The sequence below is a fragment of the Canis aureus genome, chromosome 17 (genome assembly GCF_053574225.1).
Source record: "Canis aureus isolate CA01 chromosome 17, VMU_Caureus_v.1.0, whole genome shotgun sequence".
In the NCBI taxonomy this organism is placed as follows: Eukaryota; Metazoa; Chordata; class Mammalia; order Carnivora; family Canidae; genus Canis; species Canis aureus.
In genome coordinates this window covers 25235196-25260340 of record NC_135627.1, presented here as the reverse complement: position 1 = coordinate 25260340, position 25145 = coordinate 25235196, and the positions used below count along the sequence as shown (strand labels likewise).

At 33.9% G+C, this 25145-nt stretch overlaps 1 long non-coding RNA gene across 5 annotated transcripts in view; it reads left to right on the top strand.

Annotated features, from left to right (window-relative positions):
- LOC144287852 (uncharacterized) overlaps positions 1–25145 on the top strand; it is a 102363-nt gene that overhangs the window by 48186 nt on the left and 29032 nt on the right. Inside the window, exons 5-7 of one of the 5 annotated variants that reach the window (XR_013355629.1) lie at positions 4042–4130; positions 19542–19669; positions 21430–21605. This is a non-coding gene — a long non-coding RNA (uncharacterized LOC144287852). Of the gene's footprint in view, positions 1–4041; positions 4131–19445; positions 19496–19541; positions 19670–21429; positions 21606–25145 lie in introns of those variants that run through there. The other 4 variants (XR_013355631.1, XR_013355633.1, XR_013355634.1 and 1 more) reach the window with 4 other exon arrangements.

The following is a 25145-nucleotide window of genomic DNA, read 5'->3' as shown; positions in this document are numbered from 1 at the left end:
TTTATTTTAAAAATCTTAAATAGCCCCATTTTCATCAGCAACGCATTGCTTGGAAGCAGTTTTCTCAGCAGTTTCTTTTACCACATATCAATCAACATGATTAGTCCTGCCAAATACTCAAAAGAATGAAATAAAAATAAGACTGACCTGCCAGGTATAACTTTGTAGATCAAATGATTTGAAATCTCTGTACTAGTGCTGATTGTAGCCCTAGGAATATTTAGAGAAAAGTAGTCTTGAAGCTAGATTTATAAGAAAGAAAGAAAGAAGAAAGAAAGAAAGAAAGAAAGAAAGAAAGAAAGAAAGAAAGAAAGAAAGAAAGAAAGAAAGAAAGAAAGAAAGAAAGAAAAAGAAAGAAAGAAGGAAGGAAGGAAGGAAGGAAGGAAGGAAGGAAGGAAGGAAGGAAGGAAGGAAGGAAGGAAGGAAGTCTTAAAAATCAACTTCCACTTTCTTGAATACTTTTTTCTATAAAAAGTTAAATAAATGGTGATGAACTGCTAAAGTTCAATCTCTAATAAATTAGACTGCATAAATGATTACTTGTAAAGCAAACTTAAGGAAAAATATATAAGCAAACTGCCCCAAACATGTTTTTCTATATTTATTCTTATTAAACATAACTTCTCTGTAATTTGCATAACAAAATAGATAATTTTCTAACTTGTAAAGGTAATTTGCATAGATAAAATGTTCTTATAGATAAATATTTTATTTTTTCTAGGTTTCCTTGTTAGTACTATGATGTCAATAATAATGCTGAAATAATTTAGTAATATAACATGTTGCTATTTTTACCTCGACATTATTTGTAATTCACTGGTGGACAATAATTTTTAGTATAACTTAAAATTTAGTATAAATTGTAATATTCATCAATCTCAGATGAAGCCATGAGGACTCTTCCTAAAGAGGACTCTACAAACACCTCAAAGAATTATTTTTCCCTTTCCAATATGATGTGACATGTGAACAAATAAAAGTGGTAGTCTTTTCTATTAAAAGTTTTACGAATAAAATTCTTTGCTCTATTACTTTTTTTAAAAAAATTATGTTTATACACATACATTGGAGATAGATTTGCTATATATACATACCAAGCCATGAATAAAGATATCTGCATCTGATGAAGAAGGATGTGTATTACATTGAAATGCTAGACATGAGACAGTTGAAAGTATATATGAGAAATGAAGGAAGCATCAATGTCAGGTGGCAAATGTGCTAAGCATTGTTAGATATTGTCATTGAACTCCATAAATTATCATTATTTTCCCAACCATCTACTATGTAGATGTTGGATGGGCTATAAAGTCAAAGACTCCAATGAGTATCTCATTCCCTTGCCATTTATTGCTCCAGAAACCCCAGCCTAAATCAATCAACATTTAATATTCTCACAGTGAAAGGAATGAATACAATAGAAACCAACAGGAGTTTATCACTGATTTACCCAGAAAAGTTTTCCACTTATAAAATCTAGGAGCAGTCATCTCTTTCCTGCTGAATAAAATTGTTATTGCTTCCAGCAATCATCCTAAATCTACCATGACTGTCAAAGAATGACTGAATGAGACTATGGAAAGAGCATGCAAAAATTGTGTTACTATTGTGCCATTAAATCATCAGACTCTGAATCTCATGGTAACTGTAGATTTCTGTTATGTGATTAAATACATATTAATATTGTTCACAGCTATCTGAATTGGATTTTCTGCACCTTGCTGCTAAAATCATTTTAAATAAAACATTGTCTCTAAGTTTGATTGAATGTTAGTTTGATCTTGATTCAATAATTGATTCATTCTTTGGACATTTATTGAAGATCCACTAGTTCAGTAAAGACTACAAATAAATGCCTTATGTGTTTATGTCTCTCTTATATAAACACACTCTAGATGTGAGTGGTCCTGACTGAGTTATTGTGTCTGGTCTATGAACTCCCCAGGGAACCAAGGACTATCCTGTTCAGAATTCTGCTATATTCTGAAAGTTTTATATGTTTTTATATGTTCCAAAATGGAACATATACATCCCAAGAAGCAACAGGGTGGAGATGAAAAAGTCAAAATGTATCTGCCAACTCTCTTAAAGAAAATTTCTGGAAACTTCCAGATTATGCTTCTCTCCTTACCCAATCTGACCTGAATTTATCCACACAATCACACTTGATGCTTTATAAAAAAGAAAGAAAGAAGAAAGAAAGAAAAAGAAAGAAAGAAAGAAAAAAAGAAATAAAGAAAGAAGAAAGAAAAGGAAAGGAAAGGAAAGGAAAGGAAAGGAAAGGAAAGGAAAGAAAAGAAAAGAAAAGAAAAGAAAAGAAAAGAAAAGAAAAGAAAAGAAAAGAAAAAATAAAGAAAAAGTCCTGTGATATTCTGAATTGGAATGCATAATCTTGGAAAAATAGGAGTATGGATATATGGATACTCAGGATAACCAAGAATCTTTGCCACTCCCACTGTGTGTCAGAAATTGTGTTCACTACTGGATATTAGCAAAAAACATGTTTTATAGTAATGATAAGTATATTACCAGTAGATAGTATAGCCACTTCGTGTACAAATTGAAATAACTGTGTGAAAGAAAAATACCATTAAAATTATGCTGGGAAGATCAATATAAATTGAAATTTTCCATGAACATTATATATAGAGAGAAATAGAATTTACATTTAGGTATCAGAGCTCTTTATGCACAGATTCTACTTAATTAGATCATGTTATAGTTGTTATGTAATTTTACTTATTCAATGTATACACTTGCTATTTTAAAATTTAAAAGCTAAAATAATTTTTATTAATGGCTAAATGTCCTAGGAAAATTTACTATTTTAGATATGTGGGGATATTTTGAATATAGTAAATTAATGTATCCCTATACATTTTGTTCTGTATGATAATACTTGAACAATTTCTATGTTTTGCTTTTTGACTATTTCCTTTTCCTCTATGTTTAAGCTGTCAGTTATTAATTTTGGTTTTGGTCACTATGCTTTTAAGAGTTATTCTAACACCCCCATATAAAATTATTGTTCTAAAGTAGTTTGCTTTGGGCTGAAAAAATGAAAGAGTTTATTAGAATAGCATGTAAAATAAAATGCCAAGATCTATCCAGCAGAGTAAAGTACATGAATTGTAGGGCATGAAACTTTAGACAACTATTTCAGGCTACCCAAATCACTGTAATGGCTTATTTCTATTTTCAATGATTGTTCAAGAGACTCTAGATTACTAAAGGAATCAGTTTATATAATCAGTTTATATATATATATCAGTTTTATAGAAATATGTCTATTTGATACACATTATATCACATTCACTCATTAGTTTTTGACAAATTGCTAGTTCCCTCATTGTTGCCTTCCTGTAATAGGTCAAAGATATTGTCACTATGAACTCTACAGTTAAGTCAGGGAAAGGGAAATTATTAATCCATATTGTTCAAAGAGGCTGAATGGTTACACAGGTGGCAGATGGCTGAATGATCAAAAGAGATATAATGGACTGAAGGAATAAAAGGGAAGAAGAGATAATACAAAAAAATCTGATTTGCTAATAATTTATCTGAAATGGAGTATACCACCTTTCATCAGCTACTGCACACTAGAAGAGGCTATAGTAGTAGTTCTGGACACACTAATAAGATGAAAGTCATTGACACAATCAAAAAGTATCCAATAATACCTCATGGCTACCACTGCTCTAAATAATGCTAGCAACTGCCAATATAGTAATCCCCCCACCTTATCCATGGGGGATACCTTCCAAGAACCAACCCCCACCCCTGTGGATATCTGAAACCCTGGACGGTATCAAAACCTATATGTACTATGGTTTTTCCTATACATATATACCTCTGATAAAGTTTAATTTATAAATTAGCCACAGTAAGAGATTAACACCACCAATAATAAAAATAGAAGAATTACAACAGTAGATTGCAATAAAAGTTATGTAACTGTGATATCTACATATCTCTTTCTCTCTTGAAATATCTTATTGTACTATACTCACCTATCTTGATGTGAAATGATGAAATGCCTAGAGGATGAGATGAATGATGTAGGCCTGCGACACAGCATTAGGACACCTCAGAAGGAGGATCATCTGCTTCCAGATCCCAGTTGGCCACAGGTAATGGAAACCATGGAAAGTGAAAACAAATAACTGGGGACCTCTTTAACTGCTGTGCTAGAATCAGGAAGCTCTTCTTTTTCTCATTCCTTCTGATCTCTATCAACAATGATTGCTATTGGCAGAACTATTAGAAAGCCAGCCAGTAAGACATGGGACAAATACAGTTTATAAATTTCCATGCTCTAAAGGACATAGGAGAGCAGAGAACTACATAAATAGAGAACAAAATTAAATAGGCAAAGACAAAAATGAAGACCAACATTTGAACTTGAGAAGATTAACCACATAAATAGAAAGTGAGAATTGATCTTATTGGCTCTTGGATAGGTCTATGATGTTTGCTCCTTACCCTCATGACGGTTTTGTTGGCTTTTCTGCCTGTAAACATTAGAGTAACTCCGGGAGAATCTCATTACTAGATTCAATTTGGTTTTTACTTTAGTTAATTAAGAGATTACTAAGTACATGGGTCACACAGACATGTGAAGCACATGTATATAATTAAACTGAAATCTCCCACAATTCTCTGGAAGGTTGACCTGACCAAATGAATTCACTTGTGTCCTCTAATGAAATTATTTTGCTTCATTTAGGATTTTTCTCATCAGGATAAACATATTTTCTTTATTTTCCTTTACTATGTATCTAATTCACTGGGTATTAATATTTACATACTATATTAATTATGACAACTTGGGTTTTATTACGCTAACAAACAGCACAAATTCTATACACACAAAAGTTTATTTCTTGCTGCTCTGTGTCTGCTCTATGCTCAGACATCTATTTAGATGAGATTGTTTCTTACCATCCAGGTAGTTAATCAGTCATCTAGGCTGCTCAGATCTTAACATTACTCCTCCACCTCCAAACAAGACCTTCTTGCATTTTGCAGCAGGTATAATGTAAATGAAAGGTTTCACATGGGCTTTCCTATGCCCATGCCTAGAGGTGTTTCATTACTTGTAGTCAATTTCTTTTACACTTATGTCACTAAAATTCACAGAGGCTAGGAATATAAAGAAGGAAATAAACATATCATCTGATAAAATGTTCTTGAGGAAGAGACTACTTAAAATATCATAGTTAGAAAGGGCCTTCCTGAAGAGGTGACATTCGAGTTCAAATCCGTATGGGATGTGCTTTTGTTTGAGATACTATTTGCTACTAATTCTGACCCAGAGTCTGTAGTTGCATACTAAACCATGAATTTTATTTAGTAGAGATGCAAATCATTTCTGACCAGAAGAATTCAAAATCATGATTATATTGCCTTCTAGAACATGAATTCTGTAGCATAAAATTCTGAACATAAATTTATAAATAAGCTGGCAGTTTTTACTCCTATTTCTTAATTCTTACAATCAATTCTTAAAACATTCCCTTCTCTCCACATGTATAATTGTGAGTATACTTTGATAAAAGAACATAATTCAACGACAAAAGGATTATCTTTTTCAATGAATGGTGCTGGAACAACTAGACATTCCACATGCCTAAAAAGATGAATCTAGAACACACCTTTTACTTTTCACAAAAATTAACTCAAAATGGCTCACAGACCTAATAACTGTAAAATAATACTATAAAACTCCTAAACTAGGGGCATATAAAGGCTCAGTTGGATGAATGTCTGACTCTTGATTTCAGCTGAGGTCATTAACTCTGGGTCCTCAGTTCGAGCCCTGCTTGAGATTCTCTCTTCTCCTCTGCCCCTCTCCCACCCACCAGGTGCATGTTCCTTCTCTCTCTCTCTCTCTCAAAAAATAAAAAATAAAAATAAAAATAACAACAACAAAAAAACCCTCCTAGAATATAACATAGGAGAAAAATCAGGTGACCTTGGGTTTGACAATGTTTTTGTGGATACAGTACCAAAAGCACAATCCATGAAAGACAAAACAAAAACAAAAACAAAACAAAACAAAACAAAACAAAAAAACAGTGACAACTTGGAACTTCATTAAAATTAAAAACTTTTAATTTGTAAAATACACTTTTAAGAGAATAAAAGGGAAACCACATACTAGGTGAAAATATTTGCAAAACACCTGGAAACTCGTTTCCAGAAATACAAAGAAGATTTAAAAGTAAATAAGAAAATAACAGTAAGAAAATAAGTGATGCAATAAAAACTAGGCAAAAGGTCTGAATAGACAACTCCTTAAGGAAGATGTATGGATGGCCAATAAGCACATGAAAAGATGCTAAACATCATGTATTATTAGGAAATAGCAGATTAAAACAACAATGAAATGTCATCATATACCTAAAATTCAAAGCACCAAAATATCAAATACTGGCGATGTTATAAGGTGACAGGAATGCTCACTCATTTCTGGTGAGTGTAAAATGGTACAGCCACTTTGGAAAACAATTTTGGCAGAATTTTATAGATCTAAATGTATTCTTACATGTGACTCAATGATTGTACTTTATGGAATCTTCTCAAATGAGGTGAAATATGTCCACACAAAAACTTGCACATGGAGGCTTTATTCATAGCTGTCAAAACCTGAAAGTGACTAAGATGTCTTTCAATGGGTGACTAGATAAACAAACTGTGATACATCCATACAATGGAGTATGACTCAACACTAAAAACAAAAATAACTATCAAGCCACAAAAAGACAATAAGGGATTTTAAATGCATATTGCTAAGAGAAACTGGCTAAATAGGAAAAGTCTGCATACTATATGATTCTAACTACATGGTATTCTGGAAAAGGCAAAACTATGGAGACAGTAAAAAAAAAAAAAAAAAATCAGTGGTTGCCAAGGGTTAGAATGAAAGGACAGGATCAAAAGGTGAAACACACTAAAGTTCAGAGCAGTGAACTATTCTGTATAACATTGTAATGGTGAATAAAGATCATGATACAATCGTCAAAACCAATAGTATGTTCAGCACAAAGTAAACCCTCATGTTAAATATGGGTTTTAGTTAATAATGTATTGATATTGGCTCATTAAACTTTACAAATATATTCAAGTAATATATGATGTTAATAATAGCGGAAACTAGAGGAAAGGTGAGGTGATTTATGGTAAAGTTCTACTTTCTGCTCAATTTTTCTGTAAATTTAAAACCCTCAAAAAATAAGTCTATTGAGGAGCATCTGGGTGGCTCAGTGGTTGAGGGACTGCCTTTGGCTCAGGTCATGATCCCAGGGTCCTAGGATTGAGTCCCACATTAGGCTCCCTGTGAGGAGCCTGCTTCTTCCTCTATGTCTCTGCCTTTTTCTCTGTGTCTTTCATGAATAAATAAATAAAATCTTAAAAAAAATAAAGTCTATTGAAAAATATTATTTGTATCAATTTTACTACACTGCTTGTGCTTTCATAAATGAATTTTTTAGATTTCTGACACATTTCTCCTTGAATGAGATCAAGATTTTATACATTTTGAATTTTTGTTTTTACACGTTAGTTAAAAAGAGTATACAGTTTCAAGTATACAAGGGAAGTTGAAAATAATTTTAATGCATATATTTATATAACCACATTAGTAATTATATTAGGACTAGAGACTCTTAAAATAAATCTGGGATATTAGAAGAAAATTTCCCAGAGCTGAAGAAATACATAATTCTGTATACTTATAAGGCCTGTCAAGTACTAAGAAGTAAGCATAAAAAATGACCCACAAAGACACATATCATGGTAAAAATTTTGAACTATAAGGAAAAATGGAGAATATGAAAAGCTTTTAGAAGAAAAATTGCCTACAAAGGAATGAAAATAATAGTGTCAACTTTCTCATTACCAAAACTCGATTATGCAGAAAATGTTTTAAGAAAATTTGAAAAATAATAATAATTAATAATAGCATGTTTTATCAGACAGGTGATGTTGAATACAGCCATACTAACTCAAACAATATGATGCTGATGGGAGGGAAACTGATTTGGAATTTAGAATTCTAAATCCAAACCAAACAAATATTAAAAATGAAAGAACAAATGTGAAAATATGAGTACTCAAGGCTTACCTCTATGCATGCTCTCTAGAAAATTATTATAAAATAAAATTTATGTGTCAAAAACCTTAAAACTGTCAGATTCATCAACATATTATAATATGTATTGATATTAGTGAAATTAAAATTTTCCCAATGAAATATGCAATACATATCATCCATATAATTTATAATTATTATACCAATGTCTAATAATAGTTAATATTGACTGCTTACTCTTTGATGTGTTATGCCTTTAAACATATTTTATTCAGTGCTCATAATTCTCTGAGATAGACAGTATTTTATATCTCTCTTATAGATGAGTAATTTGAGGTTTGTTGTGAGGTTTGTTTGTAGTCTCATGCTAGTGTCTTCTTAATCAATGTATTATAATAAGATTATTTATAAGAAATGGGAAAGTATTAAGAAACCACAATATCGAGATCCCTGGGTGGCACAACGGTTTGGCGCCTGCCTTTGGCCCAGGGCACGATCCTGGAGACCTGGGATCGAATCCCACATCGGGCTCCCAGTGCATGGAGCCTGCTTCTCCCTCTGCCTATGTCTCTGCCTCTCTCTCTCTCTCTCTCTCTCTGTGACTATCATAAATAAATAAAAAATTAAAAAAATAAAAATATTAAAAAAAAGAAACCACAATATCATATAAATGGATAACATCCTATTAATAACAATCATAGGGAATGATGATATCCGAGAATGTTTAAAGAAATTCTAGCGATGACATTAGGAATGGCTCCAGATGTTTAAAAATAATTATTAATTTACATAATTTATATTAATTATATAAATTTATTGCTAAATAAAGCAAGATAGTAAAAAAATAGCTTATTTAAAATTTTATGGCAATACAAAATACTATCTATTAATTCATAATATATTTCATCTATATTTAGATAGGCAGGAGACAAAAATCTAAAACAATGAACATTTATGTGAAAATAATACACTTAAATGAGGAAGCTAAACTAAAATATATATATTTGAAATAGGTAACATTTTTTGGTTGCTTAATATGTTTTAAATGCTTCTACTTTTCTGAGAAAGTAAAAGTAACACTTTATAGCACATCTGAAAACAAGTTTGAGAACTCGGCTCAAATATCCTGCCAAATGCCTAATTTTTTATCCTCCAATTTCTGGTGTAGTTCTTATACCTTTTATTTCATTCTACCTCTTCCTGCCACCTCCTCATTACACCATCACTTACCTCTATCCCCTCCCTCCAGGTGACAATCCAGCAATCTGGTTAGAATTTGCAAATATATGTCAGAAGAAAACTCTCTGAGTAATTGCTAACTTCACCTAAGAAAGGTCTTGTCATTTTTAGATGTAAAAGGAAGAAATATTCACAAAAAGGAGGGGGGAACAATAGTACACCTAAAGGCAGGATTAACAGATAATCCTACCACATCAACAATTTCATCTCTCTTATGATATTTTTGTCTTCTTCTCCAGAACCCACTTCTCCATAAATTCTCTAAGCTCAAATGTTTAGGTAATAGTTCTTTGTTCTTATATGCATCAGTGAGGAGTTCTAAAACTTTAGGGTACTTTATTTTTTAGGGTACTTTAAAATTACAAAATATATCCATTGAAAGAAAATGAACTTATTTAGGCACTTTTGTAGAATCTGAACTAAAATATCTAGCTCAAGTATTCTGCATGTTTAACAATCTCTCTGAGGGCTCTTAAGAAGATGGTCTTCTGGCTGTATTTTGCTCCATAGTTTCACTAGGAATTTCTAGCTATCTTTTAGTCAAGTCTTCTAATGATTACTTATTCTTTTAACAGTTAAAATGTTAAGGGGTTTAGCTTGGTATTCAATGGCATCTGTATTTAATATCAGAAAATTAATCGTTCAATTGTTCATTCAGTCATTCATCAATCCTTCCATTCAATAAACAAACAAGTATTAAGATCTTATTATGTACTATGCATTATTGTTGACTCTGGAAATATAGCCATGGGTAAGGCAAGGCTCTTGACCTTAAAGAATTCCATAGTAGATTGTACTATTTTTTCTAGATATCCACTGCTCCAATCTATGAAACATCTCTTCAGTGTTCTCCCTGTAGGATGAATATACCCTCCCTCTCCCATTTGCATCAGGGCCAATAGACCATAGAATTGTCTCTGTCCAAGGAGATGAAGGAATAAGTGATACATCACATTCAACCACAATCACATTCAAGTTTTCAGAGCCATTGGACGGGTTTGACACTGCTTATTCTACTGCTTATTCCACTGCTGCCACAAAACCAGTATATCCTAGATACGCCTGTTCCTTCAGCCTGAATTCTAGAACATTAAGAAATAGAACCCACAGTAGAGGACACAGAACAGTAGTGAGAAATAAACCTTTGCTATATGAAGCCAGTGGAATTCTTAGTGATATCACTTAAGATTTTATTTATTTGAAAAAGTGAGAGAGCACAATCAGGGGAGCCCCTGATGTGGAGTTCCATCCCAGAACCTTGGGATCATGACCTGAGCCAAAGGCAGACACTTAACTGACTAAACCACCCAGGTGTCCCAGTGATACCATGTTTAGTTTAGTTGTTGTTGTTTTTTCCCCTAACACAAAAATTTATTTCTCATAGTTCCAGATACTCAGAGTCCAATAACAGGGCACCAACATGATTGCATTATTTGGTGAGGGCCCTTTTTCTGGTTTATACCTGGTGCCTTCTCCTTGTGTGTTCACGAGTAGAAGGACGATATAACTATTTGAAAAATAATGTCCCAGGAATGTTGAGTAATGGATTGCTTTCAAATTGCAGGTAGGAAGTATTGGGAGCCCTCTTAAGTGGTATGCTACAAAGTCCTATCTTTGTACCTTTTCCCTTCAGCATTTTTATTAACATCTTTGATAAAGTCATTTTGGATGTTGATGCCATGCATCAGCCAGAACGGGAAGAAATATTTAACGCCTGATGAGCGTTGCTTTTCAGACAAGCTGAATAAAGAGGAAAGGAATATCTATCTGCTTACCAAAGCAAAACAAAATGCAAGCATATAATTACACATGTTCATACACATACATACACACAGATAAACATACTCTACACAGACTGCATTGTCATTTTATTTATCTAAAAATATAAAATCATAATAAAAATGCCCAAACAGATGTAGTCCCTGGTAGAGGAAGGCAATCACATTACATAGCATACTGTCTGAACAAGGTAGGGTCTTGCCAGTTTCCAAAACGTCAATTTGTTTCATGATTTTGACATTTCATGCATGGAACTTCAGCTGACATTTTAGAAAATCTCAAATTATCAATCAATGTGTTTTCTTTTAAGGAAATACATAGACGTCCTGAATCAAACAAACTCTCTATCAGCAAGGCCATACTTTTTCCAGAGGAAGAACTCATAGTTAGTGCCCAAATGACTCTGAAAAACATCTCTGCCTCCAGCTTTCTCAAGAAATCTCTTTTTTCTTACATTAGACCAATTAGACTGCAAGAATATATGATGAGAATTGTGAAATAAACTAATATTAAGCCACGATAAAAATAACATCTGTATTATTGTGTTTATAAAACACAATAGGGGCACCTGGGTGGCACAGTTGGTTAAGAGTCTGACTCTTGGCTTTGGCTCAGGTTGTGATCTCAGGGTCTTGGGATCAGCCCCCTGTAGAGCTCTGTGCTCAACATGAAATCTGCTTGGGATTTTCTCTCCTTTCTTTTTCAGCCCCTCCCCCAACACATGCATGCTCTCATGCATGCTTTCTTTCTGAAATAAATAAATAAATAAAATCTTTGGGGAAAAAAAAAAACAATAAAAATACAGGCTAGGTAGGAAGGGAGGGGTAACTTTGGTTTACCAAGTCAAAATTGTCACCTTAAAATATATGATTTTATTGTAGTGTGTGCTAGTTCACTATGCATTTTCCATTATTAAATATTTGTGCAGAATTGTACTTTAATTAGAGTTGTTACAAACCAAGTAATACAAAAGCCAAATAACATAAGAGGAATGTAAAGACACAGTTTGGAAAAAATAAATAATCATCTTCAAATACTCAATGGACTTACAGATGGTAAACAGAATTCTTTCATGTACAAAGACCGGGGAAAACTATAGGGAAGCAGAATTTTTTGAGAGAGAGAGAGAGAACACTAGTGTGTGCAGGGGAGGGGCGGAGTAAAAGGAAGAGAAAATCTTAAGCAGGCTCCATGCTCAGCACAGAGCCTGATGCAGGGCTCAACTTCACAAACCTGAGATCAAGATATGAGCCAAAATCAAGAGTCAGAAGCCCAACCAACTGAACCCAGGTGTCCCAGGGAAGCTGATTTTTAATCAATCCAAATGAGGAATGTTAAAAAGGAAACTACAGCCCAAAATGGCATCATTTATGCAGAGTCCCCAAATTGAGGTTTAATATTCAATCCAGCTGCTGTTTCAATGTCTCCCAGAAATTGAACCAGTCAGTCAGGAATTTTCTTCATTGGTGTCAATGAAGCAATCTACTATGTGGGCCCTCTTCATCCCCCAAAGGAAAATGAGGTCATCTGCTGCCCATTTTTCCCCCTAGTCAAAATCAACCTTGCCTGGAACAATCCTTTTCTTTTGGTAGTAAAGATGCCCCACCCTCCTTTCATTTGTACAATTCCCAGCTCCTCTCTACTTACCAGATAGGATGGTGCCTGATTCATGAATCCTTTAATAAAGCTAATTAGATCTTCAAATTTACTTGGCTGAATTTTATTTTTTTTTAACAGGAAATTGACTAGAATTAGAACAATCTATTAATAGGTATAGACTGTGTCACAGAAAAAAACACAAAGTGGCTTGTTCAAATAAAGTTTAAAGAAGCATCTGCAAAATCTCTTTTGTAGAAGAGATTAAAATGACACAGCTATGTCACAAAACCGTGACCAAATTGAGTCATAAGAAATAGATTATAAAACGTAGGTCTGAACTCCATAAAAAACCTCTTACATTACTATGCACTGGAAAAGTGCCCAGGAAGTAGATCCATATTAGCCACATTATAGGCAGCCCAGCCCATTGATGCCTTGTCCTAACTTGTAAGTACATGTGATATTAAATCTTATAGATAGATACAAGGTCATCTATGCCTGTGGTTCTCAACCATGGCTACCCATCAGAATCACCTGGGAGAGTTTAAAACTGATTAATGCCAAGTCTCCTCTACCTCCAGGTATTTTAATGTAAGTGCTTGGAACAGGTCTTTAAAACATGATTTCTTTCAAAACTTCCAAGTGATTATACATGCATCCAAGGCTGAGTGCCATTGAAGTGATTTAAATTCATTATAGTGGGATTGAATGGCAGTAGTTCCCACTGAGTAGATTATATACAGTTTTCAGTATTTCTCAAAAAAAAAAAGTTTTCATTTGTTCACATATTAAATAAACATGAGTTCTTTAGCTAGGACTAAGAATAAAAGCAAAGTTAAAGTAGCTCACTATCAACTGGATAACAGAAAGACAATTAACAAGACACACAAGTCAGTGTGAATATAAATAGCAGAGAAACATGAAATTCAAGGGGTAAAGGTGCAAAATGCACATTATAATCTGAAAGGACATACATCTTGACACGGTAATTTGGATTAGAAAAATCAGTAAAATATTAGTATAGAAGAGTGAACAGAGATCAGCTTGGAAAGAACTTCCAATATCCTGAAGCATTTGAGACTTACTTATTCTAGAACAAATGTGGTGATATTTGAGATAAGGAGAGGAGCTCACTCCTCCTGCTTTTTCCCACTCACATTTTTTTTCCCAAAACACAGACATACAGGAATGGTTTTTAATTATTTTTGGCATGCAGTAGGTACTCTTTAAACACTTTAGAACATCCAAATTTGAAATTCCCTTTAGTCCATGTCTCAAGGGAAAATACAATCCTGGTGTCTGTTTTCTCACAGGACCTGGAACTGAAGACTAATATTATAGGAAGGTATGTGATGGGTATCTAGAAACAGAAAACATGGAACTTTGGACAATCATGACCTCAGAACAGACTGATGAGCTGCTATGTTTCACAAAGGAAAAGAATCGAATTGACAGCTTATTAATAGAATTTAATTATTTTGGGGCACCTGGATGGCTCAGTGGTTGAGCTTCTGCCTTTGGCTCAGATGATGATCCCAGGGTTCTGGGATCAAGTCCCAAATCAGGCTTCCTCCAGGGAGCCTGCTTCTCCCTCTGTTTGTGTCTCTACCTCTCTCTGTGTCTCTCATGAATAATAAAATCCTTTTTAAAAAAGAATTAATTATTTTAAGAACTTAAGACATTAATGGTCTTGTCTAAGAATCAACTTGTACATGTGTTTTAATAATACTATTAAATATTAATTATATTATGGCTAGTGCTTATTTAGTGCTTCCTGAATACCATCCACTATTATATGGTTTCCTATTATGAACTGGTAAATAAAGAAAACTGTACATAGTAAATGAAGTTTAAAAAATAAATTATGTATTAGATTATTTCAATAGTTCTTGACTAGTAAGATACATTGAAATTATAGGAATATATAGGAATATTATAGGAAATATTATAGGAAATTATAGGAAATATATATATATAAATATTATAGGAAATTATAGGAAATATATAGGAATATTATAGGAAATTATAGGAAATATAGGAATATTGAAAATACAGGAAGTATTAAGTAAAATATACATACATACTTCTGTTAATGGTAGCTTAAAAATAACCCTAGAAGTAGGCCACATGCTATGTTCAAACGAGGTCATGGTCTCAATTCAAGCTTCTGTAAAATAAGTATATTTTTAATCTTTGGCATCCCCTGTTTGTATGTGTGTGAGAGTGTGCACGTGGATAGCAGTGATTCGATAAGATTATGCAGACATATGGCAAGAAGCTGGGCTTCTTGGCATATTTTGGCAGAATGACTTTAGAGATTTTTGAGTTATAAGTGAGCAAAAAAAAAGAATACTTTTTAACTTTGTAAAACATTTGGATTTTCATAACTCTATATAATCCAAAATAACAGCAGTTATAAACTTTATACTTGGCAACTCTAACATTCTTATTTCAAACCAAAAGAAGCTTATGTTTTGAAGTCTATGGAAATGTAATCATCTGTAGTCTATTTTCAACACAGGCAGGAGAGGAGTTTAGTTTAAGACCACATTTAACTAAATAATTAAAATCTTTTCAGTTACTCTGATTTGTTTAGCAGTACAGCTAAATGAGATATGAGCTAATGATTTCTAAATTAATATACTCATTAATTTACTCTTCTGCTAGTTTAATGCTATCATCTCAGAAAATTTTTAGTTGAATGATGTTCTATAATGTTTTACAATTTTCAGTCGAGGTTTTGGTAGCCATAATAAGAAAATTATTAAATGATATGCTTCCTATTACACTGGTTTTAAAAAATACATGCTATGTTTTTTAAACCTTTTATATAAAAACCATAGTGCATAGTCTTTTTTAAAAGCCACATTGTTAATGGCTTCTGAAAAAGAAAAACAAAACAAAACAAAATATGAAATTGTTCTTTAATTGTGAAGATTCATTCTAAACACATTGAGATCACATATTTAATCTGTAGTTCCTGTGTCATATACAATGCATTGCACTTTTATACTGTTGGTAGGAACATTAATTAATGCAACCACTAATGGAAAGAAAACAGTATGGAGGTTCATCAAAAAATGAAAAATAGAACTCCCATATGATCTGACATTATTTGAAGAAAATGGAAATACTAATTCAAACAGATATATGTATCCCCATGGTCACTGCAGCATTGTTATAATAGCCAAGACACAGAATCAACCTAACTTTCCATCAATGGATAAAGAAAATGTCACACACACACACACACACACACACACACACACACACACACAATGGACTATCATTCAGCTATAAAAGAGAAGGAACAGGGATGGAACTTGAAGGAATTATGTTAAGTGAAATAAATGAAACAAAAAAACAAACTTAAGATCTCATTTTTATATGAACCAATCAAATAAACAAAAACTAAAGCTCACAGATATAAAACACAGATTGGTGATTTCCAGGAAGGTGAGAGATGGGTGAAATGGGTGAAGGGGGTCCAAAGGTAGAAACTTCAGTTATAAAGTAAGTCATGGCAATGTAATCAGCATGGTGACTACAGTTTTAACTACTATATTATATATTTGAAAGGTGCTAACGGAGCAGGTTTTAAAAATTCTCATCACAAGGGAAAAAAAGTTGTAGCTATGTGTGGTGATGGATGTTAAGTAGACTTACTGTGGTGATTATTTTGGAATATATACAGGTATAAAAAAAGCCATTAAAGGTCAAACCTTATCATCACAGGTGCAAAATAACTCCTCAAAAACTATTGTTAACATTGTTTTCAATTATAATTGTGCTTTGAAAAGTTTACTACACAGAAGTATTGACCTCACTATAACAGTCTGACTCACATATAGATGGTAATGATCACTTGTTTACTATTCCACAAAAACGAAACTGGAGAGATTTCTCTCAGTCACAACTACTACATGGTTACGAATGGAGAATTTTAAACAATTTCAGATAATATATGGATGTTTTATCTTCTTTTCCCTTGACCAATTTTTTTAAAATTTTTAAATTTAAATTCAATTTGCCAACATATAGTATAACACCCAGTGCTCATCCCATCAAGTGCCCTTGACCAATTTCAAAACCAATTTTTGTTTTTTACAAACCAAAAGTTTGTATCTATTTTTTCAAGAGTGTGTATTTGTACATGTCTGCATAAGTACATATAAATATATATACAGGTATATATATTCTGTTGAAATATTATACATGGTCATTCACTCTCATGCTCAAGATATTATTATTTAGTGGAAATTTATGAGTTTCTAAGAACTATGGCAGGTCTAAACCCAGTGATATTTGCTCAAAGCACAAGTATCAGATACGAGAAAAAAAGGCTCTCAGTTTCATTCTTACAACTTTGGGGTCAGATACTAAAAATAAAGGCTCTGAGTTTCCTTCTCACAACTAATACTCTAAATACTATAAAGTTACCACATGTTACTTTATAATAGCTTTCAATAAGCTATTGCATTTAATTTATCACAGAATTCGAAGTCTATCTAGCAGTCAGATTAATTTATGAGCTCTTTCCATGAATGACTTCATTTCACATAGAATTTGAAGTTTCTTAGTTGAAGCTGGAATAGTTTTTAAAATATTATTTGACATTTTAGTAATAAGGGTTAAAACTTTTTAACATAGGGTAGCTCTTCAGGTTCACTTTGTGTTAGGGGGAAAAAAAAAATCCCATCTCTGATTAAATTGACAGTTTTGAAGTTGAGGTTTTTGTAAGAGAGAATTGCTCTTTATGGCAACTCTGTGTTTAAAGCATTGGTGGTACACTAATTAGCCTCCTGTCCTGGCTATTGATGCAAAGAATACAAAATACGTGCTAGTATTCATGATGGTGCAATTTGAAGCTGATGAAGTCAATGCAAATGTCATGTATGGGATTTTTCAGGGAGAGCAGAGGGCTGGAATAGTGACAGAGTGTTCCTCTATGAAAGAAGTGTTTGTGCATGCTGCTAAAATGAACTACTTGTTGCTGTGCTCAGCTGGCCCAAATCCACAAATTTTAGACCTCACATGTTCTTAGCATCCCTTTGTTTGGTATACTACACTGTATTTTTAGCATTTACAGAGATTCCTGACATCCTTCGAACATCCCAAAACACAGTGATATTGTTATTTTTGTTATGAATCCACTCTAGCAGAGTTAAGTCAAATTCCATTACACTAAGGGCATGTGGATATATTGTAAATACTAACATGAAATCAAAATATATCTTTTGCTCTGATCACCTTTTTTTGGCAGAAATGCATTTTTGTGTTATTATGCACATTTAGCACATTTATCATTAGTCTCTTCTCTAGTTTTCTAAATATAACATGGCAATGCTTTATGCTTCACAACATGGTAAAATTTGAGAATTTTTAAAGTTTATTTTACTCAGAAACAGTTATCCAACAAGTCCTTATGCACCCTTATTCTGACTCCAAAGTAGAATCAAGCCATGATTTAATTAGAAATATGTATGTGTGTCTGTGTGTGTGTGTTTGCACACACACATGTATCTGTATTTTTATAAAAAATATTATGGCCACGGACAACAACCTTCTTCCTTGTTTTACTACTATGTAAATGTATGATTATTAAAGTGAAAAGGATTTTACCAATTTTTAAATTACAAAAAAAAAAAAGATCATCAGATACCAATCAAGGCTAGAAATGCATTTTAGAGATTAAACCAGACATAAGACATTTTTGAGAAGCTAACTTTAAGCTGGCTGTGATAAAATTTTCAAAGCAATAGAAATATTTTATCAGCTAAATATGGGTCAGTTACAAACTGTTAAGGAATTACTGAGCCAGACATAAATTTTGGGAATGTGTTAATCATTTAACTTTGTCATTCTGAATTAAGCATAATACTGAATTACAGAAATACTTACATTTTTTAAAGGCCATGCATGATATTCTAAAGAAATTTTAATGGAATAGCTCCTCAGTAGGATAGCTCATTAATAGTTTATATTAAATAATCAGTAACTAATTACAAATATAAATATATGAAATGAGACATTTTCATTTAGAAAAAATACAAAAATTCCAAACTATTTAAATTACTGAATAACATTGTACTGTAATATTGTATAGTACAGTATTGAAATACTGTAATAAAAGATCCAAAATATTTTTAAGTTAAACCAAGTACTATAGAAATGAAGTGATGAATATTTGAAGCTACAAAATTGTGATTTAAATATTAAATCTGTGTAACTCTTTCTCTCAAGACATGCAAAACAGAAAACAAAATACACAGTGATTCTTAAACTCCCGTTTGTACTAAAATCACCTGGAAGGCGGGTTAAAAAACACATCACTGGGCCATACCTCCAAGTTCTTGATTCGTGTGTCTCGGTTAGGGCCTGAGAATTTATGTTTCTAACAAGCTTTCAAGTGATGTCAGTGCAGCTCATATGAACACTACACTTTCAAAACTCCTAGATTAAAAAAGGATAAAGAAATCCTGGCATGTAAGAATGGCTAAAAATGCAAAGCCAAATTAAATCTCCATTATTCTGAATAGGATTGTATTTTAGTTTTCTCTTGTTTGCTACACAAGTGTGAACCGAATAAGAGAAAAAGATTCAGTGGCTTTGTCCTTTCATCCAATTGTGGGAAGATTCAATAACATTATGGTTCTTGTCAGATTTGAAAAAGTCAAACAAGTTTCATCAAGTGCAATAGACTAAAATCCTATCTCATTCAATGCTTATCTTCTAGACTTCTCTGCCTACGTCAGGATCAACTCTGGCCCTAGTAGCCCACATGGGGTAGGTGGTAGTTTCTACTTTCTCACTGCTTTCTTTTTTCTTTCAGGTTCTGCTCTCCTTCACTAGACCAGGATAGGAATAAGAGGAGTAGAAAAGAACAAGTGTCTCTTTTGGCTGCATCTTCTTTCCTCCCTTATCTAGGTCATCACTGATGTTCTGTGTAACAGTGTGAAGGTTGGCTATCTCACTGTATACATGGGTAAACTTACAGACAGGAGATATGCAAAGAGGGTGATTCCTTTGGTTTGCCTTCTTCCAACCCTTCCGCTACCACCCCACAGTCTTTTGTTCGCTTGGCAGCCAGCAGATTTGGCAGGCTTCCTGATTGAGATACCAGCAATGGCAACATGTCTCAAATTTGATTTTCATGTACTATAAATACCACAGAAAACTTATGCATCCTTGCCACCTCGAGTGATGGTTATGCTTGCTGCTCCATTTTGTGCCTTCTTCCTGCCTAGCATTTTCACTTCAATTCCCTCCCCAACTCTTGCCTAAATAAGCATATGTAGCTGATAGTTTAAAGAACAGACCTTCAAATGGAGAAAGAAGGCAACCCTAAAACTCTGTGAGTAATTTTGTTGGAAACATTCTTACTTGGCTTAAAATGGAGGGCTCAGAAACTAGATTAGAATCAGGGTAGCACAGCCAATGTCGCTTCTCTTATTAAATGCTGAAGTGAGTATCTGGCCTCTAACTGCCTGTTGCTTGATGCTTCTCAGTCCCCAGTTTTGGATACCATTGTCAATTTTGGGCAACAGAAGCACAACTGAGCATTCTGTTACATTATTAAAAGAATAAAATACAAATTCAATCTTAGAATGATTCTGAGAACAAAATTATGTCATTCTAATTCAGTTTCCCAGAAAGTTTTGGGAGGCAAGATGGAGAATTTTACAATTAGTTTAAAATTAGTGATTGGAGGAAGACATGATGAAACTCAGGTAGAATCAAAAAGAAATCTCAAAGGAGGGGATGGTCTATTCTCATAATGACTACTTCAAAAACGTTTTTTCAGCAAAGTTATTTATGGGATACAAAGAAGCAAATGATTGTAGATAGACATTATTGGGGGACAGACTGGTGGTGACTGGTGTATGAAAATTTTTAGACAGAAATGCCTAGCTCTAGATAGAATTAATATCTATTTTTTTCTGGCTACCAGCCTGCTTCTGGTATTCTAGAACCCAAGTTCTTTCTGCTACAAGCTGCCAGTGAATCATAAGGCTATTTAACTCTTCATTTCATTTTCTGATAGGTGAAATGGGAATAAACCATTCCATGGCACTGGTGTGATAATTAGGAGAGATAACTTATACGAAGTGCCTGCGTAGTGTCAATATGAGCGCTATTAGCACAGTCTGGCAGGATCTACTAGAAGTCAATTAAGAACATAATTAAACTATTAGGCCTGAATTTTAAAATAATGAGAAAGTTTCACAGAGACTTAAAGGCCAGGAAAGTAGAATGCAAAATTAGTGCACATAAGAATCACCTGGAAGTGTGGTTCTAAGGCAGGTCTCTTCATGGTTAGGATGAAGCCAAAAAATTAGATTAAATCAAAAGCTATTCTAGTTTGTTTTTCAAATTGCACTTTGAAAAATGGAAGAGAGGAATTGATGTTGGTTAGTGGAACATACTGAGAGGATAGAATAAAAAGCATGGGACAGGACTGGAGATGAGTGGAACAGAAAATTTTAGCATTAGCCATATGTTAAAATTTAAAGCTTAATTACACCATCCCATGCACTTGTTATCCTATACATATACTTGGTATTTATAGTACATTATTTATAGTACTTAGAGATACTTTGATCCATGCACTTTTCTTCTACTGCCTGGTCTATTATGTGCAATAGTTAAGGCAGGTATTATAACTATTGGTATCAAATAGGTTAATCTGCTATAAATACTGCATCTTGTTTCTGTCACAGATTCTACTGAGATTGTGCTTTCAAGACCGTGAACCCAAGCATATTCTAGTAAGGTGGAAAAATTAAACTGAAAATATTTTCTATGTCCCAATCCCTTTCTTTTAAGACAAAGAGATTCATTAATTAGAGCTAAGCTAAGGAGTTTTGTTAAATAAATGTAACAAAAGTCATTTCTACCAATTGTGTAAAAGAATGATTATTGTTGTTGATTATTTTGAACTCATCCACTGTATTAGAGTTTGTTAAAAATATCCTATTAACACAATCAAGAAATCTCTAAAATAGTCTAAGAAATATTCTAATTATTAATATATTTCAAGAAATTTCAAGCAGAGTATTTGTTCCTCATTTATTTCAAGTGGAATATTTGCTCCTAATTTATTTCTGCCTCCAATCATAAAAAGAACAAGTGAATTCAGTAAAGTTTTAATTCATACAAATGGTAAATATATAGTGATTAAATTGCACCCTTGAGAAAGAATTCCAAGAGAGGATTTCCAAGTTTCTCTGTTATGTACTTTCCAGTTTAAAGTAATCTACATTCCTGACAAAATTATCATAAGAACTGGCATTTATTTAATGCTTATCTGGGATTAGTCAGATATTGTGAAGGGTCTGAAATTTCACCAGACTTGAAAGTAGCTAGTTAGCCTAGTAGAATTTTATGTTTACATACTGACAGAAGAACACAAGATCCCTGGATCAAAAGCACAGTTTATTATGTATGACGTGAAAGGCAACCAGAGCTATAACTTAGAGTGATTCACTATACCCCAATTCCCACAGGGAGACACCATGAGAACCTGTCACCACAAGAAAGGAAATCTGCCATTTTAAGATTCTGATCTTTATCAGAGTTTTTGGTGACCTTACTATCCTCCCTTTCAGAGAGAGTGAAATTTACTCAGTACCATAGGATGTAAGCAAAATTCCTCCATGGGAAACTAGGATGCCATCTTTAGGTTATTGCTCCATAATGTAAGCATATGTTGAAGTGAGGGGAAGAAGGCTTCATCTTCAATGCCCTAGGATGACTCCAAATTTCTCCAGAGGGATATACTATTTTTAATTTCCAATTTCACTTGCTTTCAAGCATGCCCTTTGCTCAGAAGTCAAGAGATCACACAGAAACACAATGAATCCATGGAGATTCATATCATAATACTGTGCAGCCTAATTTTAATGCATGTTTTAATTTTAACTACTATGATGATCACTTTCCCCTCATTTTACAGGTAAAGAAAACAAGAAAAAATAAAATTTAAGTAGTTGTCACAAGATCATAGATTAAAACAGTCCTTCTTTCAAGCTTTGTTTCTCCGTGTTCTTTCAGCAGCATCAGCAGCTGTTATAGGCTGAATTTGTCCCCTCAAAATTCATGTTAAAGTTCCAACCCCCTCTGAGGTAAGGTTTCTAAAGAAGTGAAGGAGCTAAAATGAGGCTTTTAAGGTTGTACCTAATTCAGTCTGCTTTGTGTCCTTATAAAAAGAGGAGATAAGACACAGAGACAGCAGGGACGTATGTATACAGGAAGAAGGCCATGTGAGGACATATGAAGAAAAGTGGCCTTTTGCACGTCAAAGAGAGAGGCCTCAGGAGAAGCCAACCCTGATAACACTTTGATCTTGGACTTTCAGCCTTCAGAACTGTGAGAAAATCCTGTTCTGTTCTCTAAACCACCCAGTCTGCAGTATTTCATTATGGCAAGGCTAGTAAAATAATCTACCATGCTGGCCTCAGACAGCTTATTCTCCATAAACAAATACTTGTGAAAATTTAAAGATGGAAGTGCTGTATGTGTCATTTAAGGAAAAGTGATGGGGCTCCTGGGTGGCTCAGTTGGTTAAGCATCTGGCTCATGATTTTGGCTCAGGTCATGATCTTAGAGTCATGGGATCGAGTCCCACATTGGGCTCCATGCTCAGCAGGGAGTCTGCTTGAGATTCTCTCCCTCCCTTTCCCTCAGCCCTTCCCCCACTTTCAGCCCCTCCCCCACTCATGCACACACTCCCTAAGATAAAAAAAAAAAAGAAAAAGAAAAAGTGCATATATTCTGAAGTACTTCAGCAGGTAAACTCAAGCTGGTCATTATTTATGTTCAAGACTAGGTTCTCTGTTTTGATGTTCTAGAACATTAATATTATCAGAGCCTGGGTGTTTTAGTCTGGGGACCCTGACGTTAATAAATAATATAATGATAATAATAGGAAGTAATAGGAAGTAGAAAGATAAAATAAGAATGATAATAATAGGAAGTAATAGGAAGTAGAAAGATAAAAGACTATCAAGGAAAGTAGAGAAATGAGACTCTTTAGCCACCAGTGACTACAGTCTAGGCATTTTTCAACTACCTAAGACTTTCATTTGCTCATATAGTGCCTCTCTGAGAGTATGTACAGTAAATTCATAAAACCAAATGAGTCTTCTGCTAACTCCTCCAAGAAAGGCTGAAACAAGCTGTGGCTACATCACAGAATTAAACAGTGTTCATATCCCAAGACAATTAGATCATGATTTCTAGGTGGAACATGAACCCTGCTATATTCAAACTCTTCCCTGACCAACTAAAAATGTGCAACAAGCATAGAGACCACTAGGCTAGAATATTCCCAGCCACATCTTTCCCTTGTAAGTTCAGTGTTTCCCAAACATCACAGGCTCTTGCTTTTCCAGCATGTGGTGATATTCACATTGCCAGTCTGTGCCTCTGGTCAAGGGTGCACCTTGAAATATGATAAATCAAGGCCTAGATGTCTTTTACTAATCAGAGAATGTTCAGGATTTATTCTATTTTGAAAAGTCTATTGCAATTGTGGCAGGAAGATATACACTAACTGCAGTATGTCTCTCCCTTGTCTCTGATGATCCTCTCAAATCAGGTCTTGAGACAGAACAATGACATTGTCTTGAGAAAAGATTATAAAACCTAGTAAATACTGAGCTTTTAAATTAAATAAAAATATTCCTTATTGCTATAAAGGAGAAAGATATAGAAAGCTTAATCTTTGCTCCCAACCATATAATCCTCTGAACTGTGAAGAAAGAGGGCTGGAGAGTATGTGAGGATATAGAGTCAGAACAAAGTAGATATGATATTTAGATTATAATTTCTACCTGTATTTTTGTGTGTCGGGGGTTGTTGTTTTTAAGATCTAGTCTTTTGGAGTGAGGTGTTGTAATGGTGCAACTTTCTTGACATTTGGAGAAATGATTTTAAAGGAGACCAGTGCTGCAAATTCAAGATAAAGCCTCTCTCAGTCATCACAATGGCACTGTGTGTCCAAGCCTGAGACAGCAAACACAGAATTCCTCAGACTCCTGCATTTCCTCAGTAGTGCATGATGGACACCTACAATCCCACTTGCCCATGCCCAAAAGAGATACAGAAACTAGCCATGAGGGAGAACACAAACAGAAAATTTTATAGGGGCTCTCACTGTCAGTTAGAGGGGATCTAACAGCAGAAGTGATGGAGGAACCATCCAAACAGGTTGATGAGGGCAGTGATAACAGTTCACTGTATATTTTGCTAGAGGATCCTGAAAACTCAACAAAGGGAGGAGTGGGCTGGATGAGAGGACTTTTTTATTGTTGTTTTTTAGAGATTTATTTATTTTAGAGAGAGAGCATGAGCAGGAGGGTCAGAGAAGAGGGAAAGACCCTTAAGCAGACTCCCTGCTGAGTATAGAGCATGACACAGGCCTGATCTCACAACC